We start from the raw sequence: 18,610 nt of genomic DNA, 5'->3' as shown, positions 1-18,610 counted from the left end.
TATATAAATAAAATTGCATTTCTTGTAGCTTTACACAAAGTTTTAAATAATGCAGCCATGATAAGGTTTGCCTCATGTGTCTGTTTCTGAGCACCTTTCGAACCCACACTTTATCCGTGAATTTGCTTCAGTTCTTTTTACCTCCGTCAATGAGGTTATGTGATCGGGTGGGTTTGTTCATTTGTTTGCTCGTTTGTTCCTTTGTTTGTTAGCAACATAACTCAAAACGTCATGGACGGATTTTCATGAAATTTTAAGGAAAAGTCAGAAATGGCATAAGAAAGAACTGATTAGATTTTGGGAGTGATCTGTATCAGCGTCTGGATCCAGGAATTTCTTTAATGATTCTGCACTATTGGGAGATAGGGCTAATGGCAGAGGTCTGCGCTGTTCCCACTTTACACCAGGAGATGGCGGACATGAGTAACTTATTCAAAGTTTCGGAGTTTATAGAGTTTGAAAGACGCACGCCCGGTCGAGGAGATGAGTTGGAGCGTAACAGAGAGAAAGGCACCAAATTGTAGTGAGAATACTCACAATGCTGGGAGGAATAGAGGAATATTCACCCTCTGCCAATGCTTTGCCTCACCGTGTCTCCACTGAGGCAGTAATTGGCGAATTAGATTTTAGGAGTGACCCCGATCACCGTCTGGATCCAGGTATATTTTTAAAGGATTCTTCACTATTGGGAGATAGAGCTGATGGCTGAGGTCTGCGCTCTCTGAGTGCTTTTCTAGTTTTTGTATGAACTTAATACAGGATCTGAGAATTTTGAGATACTACACAACCTTTACTACTTCTTATATTGTGCTTATTGAAGCAACAGAAACTTTTGTTTTTGCAGTTGTGATTATGTAAGCAGATGTGTCAGCCCTTGGCTTGATATTCTTGATGCAATTTGGCTCTTAGGACAAAATAAACAGGGAACTGTGGTTTACAGTAACATACACAGCAAAAGAGGAGACAGTATCTAGCCACTTTCCCTGAGGAATCGACAAGACAAAACATACTTGCTCTAACCCTGCCATAAAATACTGTGATAATGTGAACAATGTATTTCTGCCTGTTAACCCTTAGATACCCTAAAAAAAGTGTCACATGCAGCCCGTTTGTGCCCAAAAATGGACACCATACTTGAATAGCAAAAAAAAAAAAAAAAAAAAAAAAAATCAATATTCCCACTTGTTTGCCTTAATTTCCTCATCAACATGAGAACTGATGATACATATCACATTAATGTTCATGAATTTAACCCTTAAAATGACAGTCAAAATCGTTTAAAAAAGAAAACAGAAAATGAGCAAAATGAGTCTCCAAAGATGACTTGAAGTCTAAGTTCAAACAGGATGACTGTTTCATACTCATTTTTCATTTATATTGCTCACTCTCAATCTCAGTCTGCCCCCCCCCCCCCTAGTGAACTATTGACTTTCACTATTTTATGTACCAAACCAACCAGATCTAGAAATGGAACCTCTAAGAACCTGGAATCTTGCTAATTAGCTCCCAACTCTGCTCTGATGATAGAGATTCTTGCCATTCTTGCCTACAGCAGCATTATTGACCCAGCCACCTAAAACATACACAACGTTCACCAGCTAAAACTAAGGACTAAAGTCACATTACCATTTGTGTTGCCCTTATCTGTTTCTGGCATAATAATAAGGTAAACTCTGAAGGTTTTTATTTTCATGAACTATAAACAAGATTCCCCGTCCTTGTATCATGTCCTTGTAAACATGAACCAGACTCTGCTTGTGGCACAGATAGTGTCACCTGTATGCTTGAGGCGAAACATGAGACGGCTTATACATGCTGTACTCCAGTTATCAGCAGAACTGTGTCCAAGTGCTGCCTAAAGCTCTGACGATGTATGAGGACAGTTTGCAAACCATGTGTGATATAGAATTTATGAGCTGAAATTTGTGCCATTATAAATTGAATTTAATGATATTGAATTTGAATAGCATAATCTGAATTTGAATTTAATGTTTTGAAACTGAAATTGTTTGCTTTGAAATTGTATTTTATTCACTTGAGCATTCAACTCTTTATATTCTTTAAATTCAATAATAAAAATGTAATTTCAGTTCATTCAATTCAAATTCAGTTCTACAATTCAATAGTTTCAAAATTCAAAAAGTAGCTCCCATTATTTTCAATGAATAAAACCACATTGACGGTGTACAGATGCACCTGGACGTGCCTCGCAGTGGCACTATTACGACCAGCTCGTTAGGGGAAAGGGAAGTAACATAAAACCCAGATGTTAAAAGGTTAAAAAAGTAAAGTTATTTATTAGCCAAAGTAAGATTTTTAACAATAACAAAGGTGAGGCGACCTAAGGACTGAATGAGTGCTGTACAAAGGTGGAAGAGGACAACAAAAAGAGACTAACCTAGAGATTTTGAAACTTACTGAGTTTTTAGCAAACAAAAAGAAACAAAACCTGACTACTCTAACTAACAAAAGGAAATACAATAACTAGCAGCACCCAAAACTAATGTGTTCTAACAGATATAAAAAACTAAGTGTGTGTGCAATGTGCTCCTAAAAGTAACTAAGCTACGTGATCACAAGGTCTAGTGCCTCAGCAAATTTACAGAATTATCAACAATAGCAACTAATAAAGTGACACGCGAGCATGGCTGGCTACAGCTTGCTGGTATTCTCTGGTCTGCCGGCTCCTTGTGTCCTCTGCGCAGCCGCTTCTGACCGGTGAGTTCGGCTGGTGAACCTCCGTGCCAATCAGCCTTCCCCAGTGCAGGGGGACGGGATCAGTCCAATCAGCTTCCTGCAGCAGCGGCAACCTGAGAGCTGCAGTGGCAGACACTCACACCAGAACACCCCAACACACACACAAGAACACTAACACACACTCAAAGGGAGAGGTTAAGTCCCCAGAATACACAGGTTAAGAGGTTAAGTCCCCAGAATAACAGGCACTTTTTTCTGTTCCCAGCGTTGCTGGCTGTGGATGATGGACTGTTTTACTGAGAAAACAGATGCTTTTTACATAGAAGAAGAAATTTAGCGCCATCTTACATTAGAGGTGTAGAAAAAGAGGGAGGCCTCAGCCACCAGTGAAATACCACTGCTCTTAAAGAGTGGTGCAGTAGTGATGTAATTTTGTAGGCAAACCTGGAAGTTAGTGTCACATGGGTTCCCTCGGCTGTGTGCCTATGGGGTTTTTCAGTCTAGGAAACTTACATGTTTTGTTCATACAGCTAATCTTCATAAATTGATAATAATTGCATCATACCTAAGTTTGTTAATCTAATGAACGAAAGTAAAAAGCTAATATAATGCTATATTGAACTACAACATGGTCAACTGAATTTAACGCCATCACCAGCAGATACATGTGAACGGCAGGCTCAGTTGCTGCACTTTGGATGATATATTTGGATGGTATAATCTTCCCGACAAACGCTGTAGTCCTAGTTAGCTGTCCTTTAGCAACTGCTTTTATTAAGACATGAAAAGATACAAAATTCAAAGGTGGGGCACTTGTCAGATGTATTTTATGTTGTAGAATAAAACATTAAACTCTTTTGTGCTTGTGTTCACCACAGACCTTATTTCAGGCATTTAACAGAAAAGTCAGTCAAAAATCCCATAGACTTTCAGTCGAGGGAACTGGAAGTGCTAAAATGCAAACTCACTTCCACATTTTAGGACTCATTCCTGCACCACTCTATTGCTTCTGTTACCTAGCACATGGCACCTTTGGTGGCTTGATTGGGGTTTGACCGGTGACACGCTGCTGCCAGTGTGTGCTGCAGGCGGGTCAGATGACACAATGCGATGTCAGTGTGTTAAGGGCTTCAGATGTTGTCAATATTCTCAGTTTTACACACTATACCTTTAAAAAAATTCACAAGAGTTTGATTGTAATAAACATCGCCAGAAGCAGAAATAAAGATTCCTGATAGCAGAGTGGCCTCCATAATTGTCAGATTGAAGTTTGGCACAACCAGGACTCTTAGAAGAGCTGGTCGCCCGGCCAAACTAAGCAATTGGGTGTGAAGTGCAAAGTAGTAGGAGAGGTGACCAAGAATCCAATGGTCACTCTGACTGAGCTCTAGAGATCCTGTATAGAGATGGGACTGTTCCAGAAAGCAAACATCACTGCAGCCCTGCACTGATCTAGGTTTTATAGCAGAGTGGCTAGTCAACTTAACTACCTATTACACAAAAATATATATATTTTTTTCTTTTTTTACCCACCCACATTAACTTACCTGTATGTTAAATGGCTAAATGAATGAACACTAATCACACTGTAAGAGAGCCTTCATTATCTTCATTAATGAAGCACTTTTCAAAGTATTCTTCTCTTTTATTTCAATCCGTCCTTCATAATTCTGTGATGGATCGTATGTCAAGATTTACACCACATATTAAACTGTATATCATTCATCATTTTTATTTACATCATCTAAATGTTTACTTTATAATTTTTTTATGTTATCTATTTTTTTAAATTGAAAATCAACCTGGCACATTTAGTGTCATGTCATTGTCTGTGAAGTTTACTGATACAAGATTTGTATTTTTGAGTTTTACAGAAATGACCTCACTAAAACCATCTCTTCAATTATAAGGTTCTGTTGGACAGAATGCACCTGTTTTATTCTTGAAGATTAAAATAAATGTTTTTTTTGTGATACAGCAGGCTGGCCTTTAACCACATTTTGGTGGGTTTATCGTGTTCAAGCTCAAAGGAGACAGTCCAAATAATTTCATGGATCTCTTGCTGTTATGGAAACTCTCCAAATATTGCTGCCTTAGATTATACAGGGTAACAACATTTCTCGTCATCCACAGACAGCTGTAGATCCTTTTTAAGGACAATTTGGGTTTTATTTCAGGCAACATTAAGCAGGCTTCAGAGGGCATGCTTCATGTGAATATGCTTTGGTTGAAATACCCTAAGGTGCTAGCAGATGACGATGGCCACCCACTCACTGGGTCATCAGAGCGTTTTCCCTTGAGTGATGTGTTCCAGCACAGCTACAGCAAAGATGAGAGGGATGTTTTAAGAAACATGAAGCCCTTGCCTGAGCTATGAGCTGTGCGAGAAACAAAACATTTCTTGCTATAAGGGGAAAAATTTCCACAAGATTAAAATACACCTGGCCTCCTAGTATTTTTGCAAAGACACACTGCCTTGATATTTTTGCATGGAAAGGAAAGCTAAAAATACAAACAAAAAGAAAAAGCAATATTGTTCAGACAAAAATGTGTCAGGGAAGTTAGAAATTGTTTTCAGTTGTCTTAAATGTGTATTAGATTGTAATGTTTATTCTCTACCATGTTAGCTGGTCACCATAAACACACGCAGAGTGAGTCTATACACCAATATGAGCCAGCTATATTTACACAAAGGTACTGCGTGCAATAATAAGTGTAGTAGCATTAAGCTGAACAGATTTGGTAAAAATGGAAAGTAATAAAAGATGATGAAAATTCGTTTTTTTCTTTTTTTCCTTCTTAAAATCTCTAAATGCCAACAAGACTTAGCATGAAGAAATTTTATATATGATGGCTTAGGTTTATACCAAGAAGTAGAGTTAGGTCATCCAGTATGTCTTATTTGCTCTTCTGTTTATTTTACTCTGCTGCTACAGTAAAAGAAGGGACATTCTAAACAAAATTAACAAACCTAGCTGCAAGCTATACTGATACTTTTGGTTCTACAAATGGCAAGCTAAATTCTCAAACTGAGTATGCAAATATGGAAGAAAAAAAATTTTAATCTTATTTTCTCCATCAACACAGACTGAAATACAATCATATCTGTCCTCAAGACAAAATACAAAATATCACAGTGGAGGGAAAAATAAGCTTTCCAAAACATCTACACAGATGTGAAGAAGGCGTGTGAAGTGAATTGTTCATACCTCAAAGTTCAGTAATCATCAGTGTATGATCTTTAATACATTGGTGCTTATTTGCCGTCAATAATTAGGAAAGATGTACTCTGTGGGTTAAGAGATGTAGTGTTGTTGGCAGCCAGTTCTGACACAGCATTTAATTGTGTTTAGATTTAACTTCTTAACTAAAGTGTGTTGAAAGGGACAGAGTGACCCTAACCAGCCACAGCGGTGGGTTGAATGTATCACTGTCACGACTTATGCTTGACTCTGAACATGCTTGTCGACTGTTAGCCCTTATGATTCAGACATGGGCGTCGCCACAATACAATTGGTGGGGTCACATCCCCCTCACCTTAAAAAAACATTTGGAAATCCATTTCACTTTTTCAGTAGGGGAAACCCCCATATTAGTAGAAATCCACTCCGCGTTTTCCTGGTTTCCTACACACACAGCCGCATCATGCAGGCATATTGAGACTGACAGTCGGATCAATGACAGCGACAGCGAATGTCAAAATGTCCAGCTTTTGTTGAAATACTTTCTTTGACTGTTCTACATGAAGTTCTCCTACTTGAACTTTGCCTTTTTCCCACTGGTCCATCTATCCTTAGGCTGTCCTGTTTGGGATGACATAGGTAAAAATCTATCCAGACGAAGGGAACTGCAAGATTTGCATGATGTAGTCGTTGATTAGCTAGTTATGTAAGGATGTGGATGACCTTTGTGTCGAATTGTCACCCCATTTCTCACACGCAAGATGTTTTCTGTTGCAGTTTGTGTTATATCCTGACATCAGTATATTCACTGTGTTGTACCACACTCAGTGAAACCAAGTGGTTGCCAGAGCAGATGCCCTTCCTCTAAGTAGGCGTGGAGCACTTACCACTGAACACAGTCACTCTGTCAGATTCAGGTGGTGTACAGTGAACTGTTGCTGGAGCCCCATTGACCAACAAAGAGGATACCCTTATCACTAGCACAACTGACTTCATGTTTCGTAAACAGAGAAGAAAATCATGCAATTCTCAGCAGAGTGGCGCAGCGGAACTGTGCTGGGCCCATAACCCAGAGGTCGATGGATCGAAACCATCCTCTGCTAAATGTCCATGAAGTTCTCCTACTTGAACTTTACTTTTTTCCACTCAGTTCATCTATCCTTAGGTTGTCCTTTTTCACATACTCTTTCATTTGCAAGCCATGGAAGAATTCAGGCAAACTTTTCTACTAATTGTTCCTGCTACAGAATGTAACAGCTTTACCAGAGGTAGTATGGCCGAGTGGTCTAAGGTGCTGGATTTAGGTTCCAGTCTCTCAGGAGGCATACCTTCAAGCCACTGCCATCTATGATCTTTTGTCCTTTGTTTTGTATTCTAATGTTGGCATGATTACTGAGTTGCACAGTACTCTGTGGGACAAAGAGGTCCCCAAAGTAGATTCTATGTAAGTTTCAATCTGTCTGGCTATTTCTTCACACACAGTGTTACCATATTACCATGCATTTATACCCCATAGTCCAGTGTCAGTGTCAGTTGTTGATTAGCTAGTTATGTAAGAATTTGGATGACCTTTGCGTCGAATTTGCATCGAATTGTCGCGCGTACAGAAGAAGCTGTGTATAGAGGTAGTGTGGCCGAGTGGTCTAAGGCGCTGGATTTAGGCTCCAGTCTCTCAGGAGGCGTGGGTTCAAATCCCACCACTGCCATTTCTCACACGCAAGGTGTTGTCTGTTGCAGATTGTGTTATATCCTGACATCAGTATGTTCACTGTTGTACTACACTCAGTGAAACCAAGTGGTCCCTAGAGCAGATGCCCTTCCTCTAAGTAGGCATGGATCCCTTACCACTGAACACAGTCACTCTGTCAGATTCAGGTGGTGTACAGTGAACTGTTGTTGGAGCCCTGTTGACCGACAAAGAGGATACCGTTATCACTAGCACAACTGATTTCATGTTTCGTAAACAGAGAGAAAATCATGCAATTCTCAGCAGAGTGCACAGCAGACACGTGCTGGGCCCATAACCCAGAGGTCGATGCATCGAAACCATCCTTGCTAGATGTCCATGAAGTTCACCTACTTGAATTTTGCCTTTTTCCCACTGGTCCATCTATTCTTAGGTCGTCCCTTTTGGGATGATATGATAGAAACCTATCAAGATGAAGGGAACTGCAAGATTTGCATGATGTTGCTGTTGATTAGCTAGTTATGTAAGAATTCGGATGACCTTTGTGTCGAATTGTCCCCGCTACAGAAGAAGTTGTGTGTAGAGGTAGTGTGGCCGAGTGGTCTAAGGCGCTGGATTAAGGCTCCAGTCTCTCAGGAGGCGTGGGTTCAAATCCCACCACTGCCATTTCTCACACGCAAGGTGTTGTCTGTTGCAGTTTGTGTTATATCCTGACGTCAGTATGTTCACTGTTGTACTACACTCAGTGAAACCAAGTGGTTGCCAGAGCAGATGCCCTTCCTCTAAGTAGGCGTGGAGCACTTACCACTGAACACAGTCACTCTGTCAGATTCAGGTGGTGTACAGTGAACTGTTGCTGGAGCCCCGTTGACCATCAAAGAGGATACCGTTATCACTAGCACAACTGACTTCATGTTTCGTAAACAGAGAGAAAATCATGCAATTCTCAGCAGAGTGCACAGCAGACACGTGCTGGGCCCATAACCCAGAGGTCGATGGATCGAAACCATCCTCTGCTAAATGTCCATGAAGTTCTCCTACTTGAACTTTACTCTTTTCCACTCAGTTCATCTATCCTTAGGTTGTCCTTTTTCACATACTCGTTCATTTGCAAGCCATGGAAGAATTCAGACAAACTTTTCTACTAATTGTTCCTGCTATAGAATGTAACAGCTTTACCAGAGGTAGTGTGGCCGAGTGGTCTAAGGTGCTGGATTTAGGTTCCAGTCTCTCAGGAGGCATACCTTCAAGCCACTGCCATCTATGATCTTTTGTCCTTTGTTTTGTATTCTAATGTTGGCATGATTACTGAGTTGCACAGTACTCTGTGGGACAAAGAGGTCCCCAAAGTAGATTCCGTGATTCTATGTAAGTTTCAATCTGTCTGGCTATTTCTTCACACACAGTGTTACCATATTACCATGCATTTATACCCCATAGTCCAGTGTCAGTGTCAGTTGTTGATTAGCTAGTTATGTAAGAATTTGGATGACCTTTGCATCGAATTTGCATCGAATTGTCGCGCGTACAGAAGAAGCTGTGTACAGAGGTAGTGTGGCCGAGTGGTCTAAGGCGCTGGATTTAGGCTCCAGTCTCTCAGGAGGTGTGGGTTCAAATCCCACCACTGCCATTGCTCACACACAAGGTGTTATCTGCTGCATTTTGTGTTATATCCTGACATCAGTATGTTCACTGTTGTACTACACTCAGTGAAACGAAGTGGTTGCCAGAGCAGATGCCCTTCCTCTAAGTAGGCGTGGAGCACTTACCACTGAACACAGTCACTCTGTCAGATTCAGGTGGTTTACAGTGAACTGTTGCTGGAGCCCCGTTGACCATCAAAGAGGATACCGTTATCACTAGCACAACTGACTTCATGTTTCGTAAACAGAGAGAAAATCATGCAATTCTCAGCAGAGTGCACAGCAGACACGTGCTGGGCCCATAACCCAGAGGTCGATGCATCGAAACCATCCTTGCTAGATGTCCATGAAGTTCACCTACTTGAATTTTGCCTTTTTCCCACTGGTCCATCTATTCTTAAGTCGTCCCTTTTGGGATGATATGATAGAAACCTATCAAGATGAAAGGAAACTGCAAGATTTGCATGATGTAGCTGTTGATTAGCTAGTTATGTAAGAATTCGGATGACCTTTGTGTCGAATTGTCCCCGCTACAGAAGATGTTGTGTGTAGAGGTAGTGTGGCCGAGTGGTCTAAGGCGCTGGATTTAGGCTCCAGTCTCTCAGGAGGCGTGGGTTCAAATCCCACCACTGCCATTTCTCACACGCAAGGTGTTGTCTGTTGCAGTTTGTGTTATATCCTGACGTCAGTATGTTCACTGTTGTACTACACTCAGTGAAACGAAGTGGTTGCCAGAGCAGATGCCCTTCCTCTAAGTAGGCGTGGAGCACTTACCACTGAACACAGTCACTCTGTCAGATTCAGGTGGTTTACAGTGAACTGTTGCTGGAGCCCCGTTGACCATCAAAGAGGATACCGTTATCACTAGCACAACTGACTTCATGTTTCGTAAACAGAGAGAAAATCATGCAATTCTCAGCAGAGTGCACAGCAGACACGTGCTGGGCCCATAACCCAGAGGTCGATGCATCGAAACCATCCTTGCTAGATGTCCATGAAGTTCACCTACTTGAATTTTGCCTTTTCCACTGGTCCATCTATTCCTTAAGTCGTCCTTTTTCACATAGAAACCTATCAAGATGAAAGGAAACTGCAAGAATTGCATGACAAACTTTTCTACTAATTGTTCCTGCTATAGAATGTAACAGCTTTACCAGAGGTAGTGTGGCTGAGTGGTCTAAGGTGCTGGATTTAGGTTCCAGTCTCTCAGGAGGCATACCTTCAAGCCACTGCCATCAATGATCTTTTGTCCTTTGTTTTGTATTCTAATGTCCTGACATCAGTATGTTCACTGTTGTACTACACTCAGTGAAACGAAGTGGTTGCCAGAGCAGATGCCCTTCCTCTAAGTAGGCGTGGAGCACTTACCACTGAACACAGTCACTCTGTCAGATTCAGGTGGTGTACAGTGAACTGTTGCTGGAGCCCCATTGACCAACAAAGAGCATACTCTTGTCACTAGCGCAACTGTTTTTATGTTTCATAAACAGAGAAGAAACTCACACAATTCTCAGCAGAGTGGCGCAGCGGAAGCGTGCTGGGCCCATAACCCAGAGGTCGATGGATCAAAACCATCCTCTGCTAAATGTCCATGAAGTTCTCCTACTTGAACGTTCATCTATCCTTAGGTTGTCCTTTTCAAGCCATGGAAGAATTCAGACAAAAGGTGGTGTACAGTGAACTGTTGCTGGAGCCCCATTGACCAACAAAGAGCATACTCTTGTCACTAGCGCAACTGTTTTTATGTTTTGTAAACAGAGAAGAAACTCACACAATTCTCAGCAGAGTGGCGCAGCGGAAGCGTGCTGGGCCCATAACCCAGAGGTCGATGGATCGAAACCATCCTCTGCTAAATGTCCATGAAGTTCTCCTATTTGAACTTTACTCTTTTCCACTCAGTTCATCTATCCTTAGGTTGTCCTTTTTCACATACTCTTTCATTTGCAAGCCATGGAAGAATTCAGGCAAACTTTTCTACTAATTGTTCCTGCTATAGAATGTAACAGCTTCACCAGAGGTAGTGTGGCCGAGTGGTCTAAGGTGCTGGATTTAGGTTGCAGTCTCTCAGGAGGCATACCTTCAAGCCACTGCCATCTATGATCTTTTGTCCTTTGTTTTGTATTCTAATGTTGGCATGATTACTGAGTTGCACAGTACTCTGTGGGACAAAGAGGTCCCCAAAGTAGATTCCGTGATTCTATGTCAGTTTCAATCTGTCTGGCTATTTCTTCATACACAGTGTAACCATATTACCATGCATTTATACCCCATAGTCCAGTGTCAGTGTGTTTTACATCACTCCAGCAAATGTTTGGCATTGGCCTTGTTGCCTGGCCATGGAAACCCAGACCATAAAGCTCCCACCACACAGTTTCTATCCTTACGATTGTAGCAGGATGAGCTGCATCACTCCTGCTCTCATGGTAACTGTGCTGCCTATTGCTCTCTTGTTAGCCAATCAGCTCAGGAGACCAGTCTATATAGGCAGGTCCTGTTCGCCTCCTCACTCTCTTCCTCTCTGGCTCTGAGGGTCCGCCCACATCCTGGTTGCCTCACTTCCTGGTTTCTCCACCGCTGCACTGGTACAGGCAATGTAGCATTAGCTGCCTCGGTTTGTGTGCCTATTCAATAATTTTACATGTTATTTATCAATCACTCGGGTTTTTTCCAGCTTCTGTGTGTCAGACACAGCAGCGCTTGGGGAACCCCCGCTCCAACGCGTAGGCTCGTCGCTGGCCATACTCTGCCACCGCAGCTAGGTGAGCAAGAAGCTCGCCTCTCCTCCTCTCTCCCATGCCGGTGATCTTTTGCGCCCATCGGTATGTACCATTCATAATAGCTTGAGTTCTTTACTTCATCTTTAACATTAAAGGTGTTCTATATTAACACGGCTTATTTCATATCCATATGGCAGAGACTGACTGGGTCGGGTACATGATAAAGAAACACTGCTGCTTTGCTTGGCTTTGATGTAGTTCACTTCACTTCAACAACACGCTGCTTTGCTTTGCCTTGCTGGCCTCGCTTGGCTCTGTTCTACCCTACATTGCTTTGCTTGGCGCTGCTTGGCTTTGCTGTAATTCACTGCTTACAACACGCTGCCTCGCTACATCTGCCGGCTTTCTTCACCCTCCCTAGCCTGCAGATGACTGATAGACATCAGGAGTAGGCCTGTGCAGTGACTATTGGCATGTGTGTGTACTGACATTATTGGGCCCCTATTCTTTTAGAAGTCAGAGCTGTGGGGTTGGCCCTCTTACTTTTGTTATGCTCTGGATTTGGTTTAACCTCCTATTTAGGTGATTTACATCTATTTCAAATTGGTTACTGGTGTTATGTCAGTTCTGTGAATCATTACAGCTGATATTATTGTTGTCTTGTATATTAAAATTTTGTGTATATTTGCTTTGGGTAAATTGTTTCTTTGGATAATTGTTATTTTAGGCAGCTTAACTGGATGGATTTGTAAAAAATGATCGCTGCCTTTTCTTTTTTTTTTTTTTTTCTTTGGTTTAATTTGTGTTTCTGGGTCAATTGTGTTTTGGTTTATTGTGTCCAACCCCACTATTTTCCCTTCTCCTTTCAGGACTGGAAGCTCATAGTGGTGGTCCTGGTGCCCTGGTGGTGGTGTCCCCTTCCCGTGTGCTGTGTGACTGTGGTTTTGATTCTTCACCATTACGTGTGTGTGTGTGTGTGAGTGTCACGAATCATTGGGTGCTCCTCTCCTGGGATTCCTATCCCCCCACATGGTCCCATTTCCTCCCACCGGTAAGCTCCAGCCCTGTTAGGGCCCCTTCCCTCATATCCCTTTATGCGTGGTGTTTTATAGCAAGAATTTTATAACTTTTTGAAAAAAAAATTTATTTGTATTTTATACCTGAACCACGTCTCATGCTCCATTTGTAGAACGGACCTGAGTGCTCATGGTACTGTAACCTAAATATCTCCCTGGGCGAAATTCCCTGGGTGGCGTTGTTAGGTTTTCTACTGGTTGAAATATAAAAATTGCCTTCAATTCATTCACCTTTGAGCGAATGTGATTGCATCCCCCACGCCACACATTAATGTCAAAGGAAGTTCAGAACTCTCCAGCCACAGAATTAGCAGAGCATTGATGACTTTTAAGCATCATGTGCCTTAGCAGTCTTTCACCCTGCTCTTTGATTTTACTTGGTCCTCTGCTCTGTAGCCGACTTGCTGTTGCTTCTAAACGCTTCCACTTCCTGATAAAATCACTGACAAATAAGTGTGGGATATCCAGCAGGGGTGAAATTTCACAAACCATCCTTTTGCAAAGGTGGCAGCCATCACAGTGTCATGCTTGTCACTGTGCCTTTCAGAACATGATGCTTGATTTTATACACCTGAGGCAACAGGTCAGATTGAAATTCTGAATTCAGTAATTAACAGGTGTGGCTGAATCCTTTTTTTTTTTTTTCATATAGTTTATTGCAGCAGAGGTTAGCAGTGCATTTGGGAATACACTCCATGTTCATAAAGGAGTATTTTGAATAACATCTACATAAACAAAAGGTAGCTTCCTCAAACATTAAAGCTTAATCAAATGCTACTTAAATAAGAATTTGTACAACATTATTGCTCCATCAGCAAACACAGTGGAGGAGCAGATCTTAAGTGACTTATTAAGAGTCATCTGGATTTCTCACTGTTATGTAAAGCAATATAATAGCACAGACCCACATGCTTAACTTGACATTTTATCAGTGTTGTGAGTGACAGAAGCTGATGATTTACTGAGACAGCTTTAATAAACATCAGTCTAATGATGCTAATAAGAAAGGAAGGATTAAGAATTAAAGATTTGCACTGGCAGTTAAAATGTGTGTAAAAATATGGACAAGTTTACAACCTGCTGTTTGCATATTTTCATTAAGTATGATACATTTTGACTGTGGAATCAACACATGTTCATTATCAGAAAAAAACCCTTTTCCTTAATGCTTGAAAGTTAAAGTGGCCTACTTCATGACAAACGTGGCCTCAAGCCAAACTGAGTCTGAGACGCCCGGGTTAACACATCCAATTTTCAATCCCAATAAGAGGAGATGCATTTTGGTTGGCCCGATTTGCATAAACCTAGGAAATTTGGGACCACAATTTTTCTCCTGCATCCAGCTTTGGCCACAAATTACAACCTGTGAACTAATGGATTGGACGTTTGAATTTGTGGTGCAGGTCAGTTAAATTCATGCCACTTCTCAGGTCACAATTCTCCTGTCATAAGTACTTATGAATCCTAATGTTTCTGCAGCCTCAACAGATTAAAGTGGTTTTAACTCACAGAACTACTATGCTACACCATTTTGAGACACATGATGGCACTGTTGCCCTATGATTGAAATATTTAAGCACACTGCATCAAGACAGAACAAGATGTAATGTCCCTCCACTTTGCTGTCAGGTTGTCCATCATGTTCTGAATCCTCCCCCCTCCCCCCTCCCCCCTTCCTCCCTGTATCTCTCCACACTTCAAGAATTCATATATATACCCTGAGAAGTTTCTCATGGGATGGTTGGAAGATTGGAGGTGAAGACAAAGGTGTGGACTTTGAGTTACCTTTTACCACAGCAGTGTTGGGCAACACAAGGGAATCCTGTGAAGAGATAAAGAAAATGATTTTGAATGGATGCATGAATGGTTGACAGGGAGGACTGAGAATAGAGGACTTGCATGTCAAGTTTTTGGCTGAAAAGCATAAAGGAAAGGTGTAAAGATGGATTGGAGTATGAGGGTGGGGAGGATGCATCACTTTGCAGAATGTCACAGTTCCAGTCAGGATTAGTCATAGCAAGCCATACTGTCTGTCACCTTCCTTCTCTTTTCTTAATGTTTGTAGCTTTCATCTCCTGCTTTTAGACCCTCTGTTTTCTCTGGCACACTCTACCCTGAAAATAATCTTTCTCTTGTCCTCCCTCCACTCACAGTGTGTCTTCAGTTTGATAGATTGTTGTAGTTTTCCAAGGCTTTCACCACAGATAAGGCTTTGCTTCAGGCTGCTCATAGGATAGACAAATTTTCAAGAATCAGCAAGTCAAAGGTTGGCATTTCAATTAATCTTCTTTCAGAAAAATAAACCACATTGCATTAAAAATATGTAAAATTAATAGGGAATTTTAAAAAAAATGTATATTCAAAATATGTTTCTGTTATTGTGCCTCAGCAATCTCAGTGGAGGTCTTTCAAGATCCAGTATGAAAGAGACTTACAATAACTGACCCAGGCCACATGCTCTGAGATTTGATAGGCCTGATAAATTTCAAAAGGCATCTATTATCAGCCTTTTTTAAAAAAATACAACAGACAGAGCTGGATGTATGTCTATAAAGGGAGAGACTCAAACTCAAGTGGTCTGATCATATTTTTATGGTAAAATTACAAAAAAAACTTCCACTGCCAAAATTTCATTAAACAGGTACAGTGTACACATCTTTCTGTATACAATCATTTACTGTATGCCTACTTTTATTATTTTTTTCATTATTGTAACATTTTTGTAACTGTTCTAATGGACTAGTGTTACTCAAGTTAAAGTTTAACAGCTCATCAAATTATACTGGTGCTTCATTATGTTCCTGTCTAGATTTGTTAACGATGTTTTTAGATGTACAGTGCCTGTAAAAAGTGTTCAACCCCTTGGATGTTTCACCCTATTGATTTAATAAATCAAATTTCCACTTTTTGCTCCAGAACATTGTCTTGCTCTGAGAATAAATCTTCTCAAACCAAAGAACTTTCTCCACTTGATCATGGTCTCCCATGTGCCTTTTAGTGAACTTTAGTTGAAATTTACTGAGTTTTCTTCAACAGTGGCTTAATCTTTGCCACTCTCCTATAAAACTTAGACTGGTGAAGAACTCAGGCAACAGTTGCTGTATGCAGCCTCACGTATCTCAGCTGCTGAAACTTGTAACGTCCTCAGAGTAGTCAGAGGTGTCTTGGTGGCTTCTCTCACTAGTCTCCTTCTTGCACACTCACTCAGTTGATTGGACCTTCCAGACACAGGTGTCTTTATGCAACAATCTCTTGACACATCGACCGCATTCAGGTGATCCCCATTTCACTAATTGGGAGACTACTAGCAACAATTAGCTGGCCCAGTTAGGTGAGTTACTTCAAAGGAAGTGAATATTTATGAAATCACTTATTTCACATGACATATTCTTGTTAAACTGACGTGACTTTTTAGAAATATATTTTCACCTTTACCATTAAAAGGTTTTCTTTTTCAGAAAAGCCAAAGTTTATTGACCATGATTGATTTATAAAATCAAAACAGGGTAATACATATTACCCTTAACACATTTCATAGGCACAGTATTTATAAGTATGTGTTAATGTGTTTCTGTTGCCTGTTGTAGAGTGATAACTGACGGGATTCTTTTGTTAATGTTTGAATTGAATTATTGTTGCTATTGATGTTAAACACTTCCGCACCCGTGAGTGAAATTATTTACTGAGTTGCTTACTTCCTGCCCATGGCATAGCATGGTCATAAGGAAAGGGTGGTGAGCTGTTTCTCATCAAAGGGTGTTTTCCAACTCTTCATATGTCTCTTTGCTCCCCAGAGTGTCATTGATTAAAAGCGTAAAAACTTTAAATTCACCCACAAAGTGTAAGTAAATCACACATTTTAAGTTTATTTTAGCAATTTTCCCATATTTTTAAGTAATCAGTTACATGAATCTTTACACTTCATTGTGTTGATATGTGAATAACACTTAATTGAACATTTCTTACACGACAAAAAAGTGTTGAGCTAAGGTAACACTGCTTAGTGCTAAGAAGAGTCAATTTTTAGCTGAAAAAAAATTATGTTAAGGTACCATGTAACGAAGGGCCGCTTCGTTACTAGTCAGGCATGGTGGTAGGGCATTCTTGGGCATATTGATAAGGCACATTGGCACTTTAGCATTATCTTGGTATATCTGCATTTTAGCGCGCATACTACACTTTAAAATAAACATATATTTGCACATTAAGAAGCAGGCTTTTGCACAGTATATCTTAGTGGTTTATGAAATATTTATTGAGTGTTTTGGCACTGTTGGATGTAGTTTGTGTCCCCCGGATGCTGCGGCAGCTGCGCTGTGGTTGATTGACGGATGCCTGCAAAAGAAAGATCACATTACCAGCGGAAAATTAATTGAGTGCCGTTGGGTTGATGGTCTGGTGTTTTATGTGCAATATATATTATTTGTGCAGTAGTGTGTATGTATAATTTAAGTGTGAACCAGGATGAAACTTTCACTTACTTTTCTCTCGTGCTTTCTCCAGGGTGTTCGGGCAAATGCTTCCCCAGGGGTCCGAACACCTATTTCAAAGGCTCCGAGAGGGACGGCACAAGTAGATCATGTAGGGGTGTTCCTGTGGGATTGTTGGGTGATTTGCTTTGGTTTTGGAGAGTGTGGCATAATTGTAATTATTGTAAATACTTTTATTAGGTCAGGTTTTTGTTTAGTTTAATCATGTATTTAAGAAAAATCTTTTAAAAAATGTGTGTTGTTTAGTTAGTGACCAAAAAATCAAATACCCCCTTTCTGAAGATGAGATAGTTTGTGCCAATCAGTGGGAGAATTTAAAAGGCTGTTTCAGGGTAAGACAGGGATGGATGTTGCTGTGTGACATGAAAGTGCAAGTCTGAAGAAAAATAAAAAGAAAAGAGATGTTTTGCACCAACTCCTGCCTCTGCCTTCATCACTGAGATCCAGCCGCTCACAGGTCTTTCTCACATACCAACTCTCCAAAAACAGTCAAATCAACACTCTGTGGTGTGGACCCATTCATACACTGTAAAAGTGTCAGTATGAACTGTTCATGTTCAATTGTATGCATTAAGCAACCTTGGGTTGTAATTATACAGAAGCCAGTCTCAGAAAAAAAAAAAAAATCTGCAGATGAAGAGTAAACAGCAGATTAATGCTGTCAGGCACTCAAAGGTATCTGTAGGTTACAATAGACAATAGCACTGAACAGACTTCCCTTAATCCTGACATCAAGTATCAAATTATTTAGATCAAAATATGTAGGCCTTTCTAGTACCACTGATCCAGAGCACTGACTGAAAGTGACAGCTGACACTGATCAAGATACTGTTGTCAGCTTAGGTAAGTTAATTAGCACTCAAAGTTTCTTACCCTTTGCTCTCCAAATAGCAGCAGTATTATCCCAAACACATCAAGAACACATAAAACCATCAGTACTTTTGTAGGCTTTCATCATGGAGGCTGTGTAAAGTAAGGATTCTCCACTTTATATACTGTATTTAGCATCAATTTGCTGTTTTTACTGTTTTAAATAGCTGGTCTCTCGGTTAAGGGTCCAAAACGCCTAAAGCTGACAGTTTGAATAAATAGGCTATCTCAGTTTTTTTCTGGGGTTT

At 40.7% G+C, this 18,610-nt stretch overlaps 5 non-coding genes across 5 annotated transcripts; all 5 read left to right on the top strand.

Moving 5' to 3' along the window:
* The first annotated feature begins 7,503 nt into the window (after positions 1–7,503).
* trnal-uag lies at positions 7,504–7,585 on the top strand. The gene has a single exon. It is a non-coding gene; the product is annotated as a tRNA-Leu (tRNA).
* A 565-nt stretch (positions 7,586–8,150) lies between these two features.
* On the top strand, positions 8,151–8,232 carry trnal-aag. The gene has a single exon. It is a non-coding gene; the product is annotated as a tRNA-Leu (tRNA).
* An 882-nt stretch (positions 8,233–9,114) lies between these two features.
* Positions 9,115–9,196, top strand: trnal-uag. The gene has a single exon. It is a non-coding gene; the product is annotated as a tRNA-Leu (tRNA).
* A 566-nt stretch (positions 9,197–9,762) lies between these two features.
* trnal-uag lies at positions 9,763–9,844 on the top strand. Its single transcript has one exon. It is a non-coding gene; the product is annotated as a tRNA-Leu (tRNA).
* Positions 9,845–10,989: 1,145 nt separating this feature from the next.
* On the top strand, positions 10,990–11,061 carry trnam-cau. The gene has a single exon. It is a non-coding gene; the product is annotated as a tRNA-Met (tRNA).
* Positions 11,062–18,610: the final 7,549 nt, after the last annotated feature.

This window comes from Cheilinus undulatus, linkage group 10, assembly GCF_018320785.1.
Source record: "Cheilinus undulatus linkage group 10, ASM1832078v1, whole genome shotgun sequence".
In the NCBI taxonomy this organism is placed as follows: Eukaryota; Metazoa; Chordata; class Actinopteri; order Labriformes; family Labridae; genus Cheilinus; species Cheilinus undulatus.
This window is presented reverse-complemented; position numbering and strand designations above follow the sequence as displayed.